The sequence below is a fragment of the Babylonia areolata genome, chromosome 29, assembly GCF_041734735.1.
Source record: "Babylonia areolata isolate BAREFJ2019XMU chromosome 29, ASM4173473v1, whole genome shotgun sequence".
Lineage (NCBI taxonomy): Eukaryota > Metazoa > Mollusca > Gastropoda > Neogastropoda > Buccinidae > Babylonia > Babylonia areolata.
In genome coordinates, this window is record NC_134904.1 from 1,986,100 (window position 1) to 1,991,099 (window position 5,000).

The window sequence follows — 5,000 nt, forward strand, 5'->3', positions numbered from 1 at the left end:
GAAACTGATCCGAACTGATCGACTACTACTACTACTACTACTAACTACTACTACTACTACTTCTTCTTCTCCTCCTTCTTCTCTGAATGTGTACGCATGTCTTTGTTTGCTTGTTGTGTGTGTGTGTGTGTGTGTGTGTGTGTGTGTGTGTGTAAGTACGTACGTACATGATAATGTACCAATTGTTCTTTTCATTGCTTTGTTACTTTCAATAGACTATTCCAGTTACTGTTCTTATTCGTCGTTCTTATCACTTCATTTTATTTCTTTATTTCTATGTTTTGTGTCGTTCTTTATTTTTCTATATATTTTGTGTCGTTAAATGGGCAGAATTGAAAGAAAGGCCTTTACTGCGCCTAATTCTTTACCCATTTTTGATTCAATCAATCAATCAATCTTCTTCTTCTCTTCCTCCTCCTTCTTCTCCTCCTCCTCCTTCTCTCCTCTAACCTTTTTACCCCCTCTCCTCCCCCTCCTCATTCAACCCCATTCCTTGACAGGCTCTAACAATCAGCTCATTTGCCCCCCCCCCCCACCCGACCACCTCCCCCCAGCCCCCTCATTCAACCCCATTCCTTGACAGGTTCTAACAATCAGCTCATTTGCCCCCCCCCCCCCACCCGATCCCCCCCCCCCCCCGAGCCCTCCCCCCCCCCACCCGATCCCCCCCCCCCCGAGCCCTCCCCCCCCCCCACCCGATCCCCCCCCCCCCGAGCCCCCTCATTCAACCCCATTCCTTGACAGGCTCTAACAATCAGCGCCTTTGACCCCCCTCCCCCACACCCGACCACCCCCCGAGCCCCCACCCCCCACCTCCCCACCCCCCCAAAAAAAACTATCACAAAAGCAAGGGGTCAGGCGGTCAGAGCACACATACTCTCTCCCTCTCTTTCTTTCCCCTGTTTCCCCACACCTCCCTCCATCTTTCTCTCCTTCCCTCCCTCTCTCTCTCTCTCTCTCTCCCCTGCCCCCTCTGTCCTCTCCCTCTCTCTGCTTCCCTTTCTCTCTCTCTCTCTAACCTCCCTCCACATCTCTCCCCTCCGTCCCTCCCTCTTTCTCTCCTCTCCCTCTCTCTCCCTCTCTCTCTCCCTCTATCTCTCCCCTTTCTCTCTCTCTCCCTCTCTCTCTCTCCCCTTCCTCTCTCTCTCTCTCCATCTCTCTCTCTCTCCTTCCTCTCTCTCTCTCCCCTCCCTCCCCAACCTCTCTCTCCCATGACCCCCTCTCTGTCCCCCGCTCTCTCCCTCCCTCCTTGTCTCTGTCTCTGTCTGTCTCTCTCTCTTTCAAGTATTATGTTGTTGATTTTTGTTTGATTTTATACTTGGATACTTTGTAATGGTTTATTTGTTCCCTTACCCCTTCGTGAGGGGGCCCTGGCCTGATGAATAAACAAATTCGCATTCTCTCTCTCTCTCTCTCTCTCTCTCTCTCCCTCTCTCTCCTCTCTCCCCCATTATCCCATCCCTCTCTCTCTCTCTCTCTCTCTCTCTCTCTCTCCTTCCGTCTCTCTCTCTCTCTTCCCCCTTCCTCCCCTCTCTCTCTCTCTTTCTCCTCCCTCCCTCCATCTCTCTCTCTCTCACTCCTCCCACCCTAACTCTCACTCTCTCCCTCCTTCCCCCTCTCTCTCTCCTCCCCTCTCTCTCTCCTTCGCTCTTTCTCACTCCCCTCTCTCCCTTCCTCCCTCCTCCCCGCTTTTGCCCCTCATCCCTTCCCCCTCAATCTCTCTCTCTCTTTCTGTACCCCCGTACCCCCTCTCTCTTCTCTCTCTACTCTACCCGGGTCCTTTCTCAGGGAGGGTCCTTAAAACCCTAGGGGCCCCCCTACAGGTGACACCATTCACCCTCTGGCGGGGGGACACCCATTCTAGGGAGGTGTTGGACCGTCGTGGCACAGCAGACTAGAGGGTGGACATGGCGTTATTATCCCCGACCATCAGGGGGCCCCATTAAATATTCAGCCCAGCCCCCCCCCCCCACCCCCCACCACTCCCACCCCTGTCCCCCTGTCACCCTCCACCTCCCTACCCTGTCGTGACTTAGTGGCCAGATTTTTTTTTTTTTTCAAAGGATTTCTCTCCGTCCTCCAGTTGAGGCGGTTGTTGTTAGTGGTCGCCTTTTCTTCTTCTTTTTTCTTCCTCTTCTTCTCTCTGTCTTCCCGTATCTCTATCTCTCTGTATATCTATGTCTCTCTCTCCCTTTCTATCTGTATCTCTCTCTGTATATCTATGTCTCTCTCTCCCTTTCTATCTGTATCTCTCTCTCTCTGTATCTCTCTCTCGCGCGCGTGTGTATGTCTTCGCCACAGTAAAAAGAAAAAAAAAGAAGAAAAAAAACAACAACAGAAGGTGTGACCATCTTCAGCAGTTGCGGCGTGGTGAGGTTGGTTTAAAACAGTATTTTATTTTTGAAAAAAAAATGTATGTCACAATGCAAAATATATTACAATGATTTCGACAGGATTACAGCAATCCTGTCGTAATTTGCATTATAACAAACACTGTGCGAACTATTTATTTATTTATCTGTTTATCTATCTCTTCATTCATTTACTTATTTACTCATTTATTCATCTTATTTATCGTGTTTCATTTCACTTTATTTTATGTTCCTTCAAAGCTTGATTAACTGTCTCCATACGAACGGCGAAAGAGACGACGTTAACAGCGTTTCACCCCAATTACCATCATCAAAATATTGTAATCGGAAGGCTCTTATACTGAAGAGGTGAATGTTGACAAAGAATACCACAATTCTGACGACGGAAGCTAAAGGTTGGGTCATTCCGACACCCACTGGACATCCGAGGGGTCTGTGTAGAGGAGAAGAGAGGACTGGCCGTACTGAGTGAGTTAAAGCGCGCTGGGTTACGCTGCTGGTCAGGCATCTGCTAAACAGATGTGGTGTATATGTACATGGAGTTGTCCAAAACGCAGCGGCGCTTCCTTCAGAAACTGACCTATACGAACTGAAGGAGTGACGGGTGTCTCTGGAGACTGAAACTGATATACAGTGATATGTTTCACTCTCAGTTTCTCAAGGAGGCGTCACTGCGATGGGACAATTCCATATACGCTACACCGCGTCTGCTAGGCACAACCCGTCGCGCTTGTCAGGCCATGAGAACATGTATATATATATATATATATATATATATATATATATATATATATATACACACACACATACATGTATTTATATTTGTATTTCTTTTTATCACAACAGATTTCTCTGTGTGAAATTCGGGCTGCTTTCCCCAGGGAGAGCGCGTCGCTACACAACAGCGCCACCCATTTTTTTGGTATTTTTTTCCTGCGGGCAGTTTTTATTTGTTTTCCTATCGAAGTGGATTTTTCTACAGAATTTTGCCAGGAACAACCCTTTTGTTGCCGTGGGTTCTTTTACGTGCGCTAAGTGCATGCTGCACACGGGACCTCGGTTTGTCGTCTCACCCGAATGATTAGGGCCCAGGCCACCACTCAAGGTCTAGTGGAGGGGTAGAAAATATCGGCGGCTGAGCTGTGATTCGAACCAGCGCGCTCAGATTCTCTCGCTTCCAATGCGGAACGAGAAATCGTACCAAGATCCCCATGGTCACTGTATTGGGCAGGTAAGCATCACTGCTGAATTGCATTGTGACTATAATCTTTTCATATCTTATGTCTACTTTTAGTTTGCAATGTCATGCCTATTTTTATTCATATCCTTTAACTGATTTTGTGTTGCACATGTATGGCTGTGATGATGTATGTATGATTTACTCTAAGTTACCTTTCAAAGGTTTCTGTTGTGTTGTTGTTATATACTGTGATTATCTATTGTACGCATGGGTTGCCATATGAACATTTTATGTCTTTTATGTATACATGCTGAATGACTGTGATTTCCGTGTATTGTTTATGCGTTTTAACCACAAATGAATTTCTCTTGTTGAGATAATAAAGTATTCTGTATTCTGAAACCATTCTGTTATCTTCACGAACAATAATAATCTCTCTCTTCAAAAGATCTTACTTTTATTTCCTTTCTCACCTCCTCTCCCTCCCTCCCCCTATAGCTTTTGTTTTCATAAAGCGCTAGTCAATATTAGCTTGAAGATTTGTCTCTTTTGAAGGACTGGAGATTATTAAGAATTTGACAGTGTTGTCTCTCTCTCTCTCTCTCTCTCTCTCTCTCTCTCTCTCTCACACACACACTCACACACACTCACACATACACACACACGCACACACTCACACACACTCACACTCACACATACACACACACACTACACTACACTACACTACACTACACCCCCTCAAAATAAGATAGAATGAAACAGATCATGATGAAAAAAAAAATTATAGAATATTTTTTTTAGCGAATCCACTGAATTAAAACCTTAACAAACTCCCTCAGATCTCCTGTCAATTTGCAACAAACCACAAAACAAACAAATAAACAAAACAACAACAACAACAACAACAACAACAGGAATCCAAAAAGAAACGTCTTATGACAGACAACCCCCTCACTCCCACTTCCCCCCCACCCCGACACCCACCAGCCCCATCTCCCCCCCCCCCCCACATCCCACATACCACCACTTGTCTCCAGTTTCCAAGAGAAGAAGCAGAAGAAGACAAAGATGAATTATCTGGCAGCAAATTGGCCTGCAAAACGGCTGCCATTCAGTGCTAAGCACAGGCATTAGACCTGTCGGCACGAAGCCGTTAGCTCTGTTTACGGGAGCAGGTGTGAAGCATTATAAATCTATTTTCGCTGAAACAATACACACACACACACACACACACACACACACACACACACACACACACACACACACACACACACACACGCACACACACACACACACACACACTCACACACACACACACACACACACACAAACACACAAACTCCCCACAAAACGTAAGTAACTAAGATTGAGCATCGCACAGAATCCGTATTGTTTTCTTTGCACACACACACACACACACACACACACACACACACACACACACACAC

General features: G+C 46.4%; 1 protein-coding gene across 1 annotated transcript in view; it reads right to left on the reverse strand.

Moving 5' to 3' along the window:
- The window catches only part of LOC143275030 (matrilin-1-like), a 15,577-nt gene that overhangs the window by 7,610 nt on the left and 2,967 nt on the right, over positions 1-5,000 (reverse strand). The window lies entirely within an intron of this gene.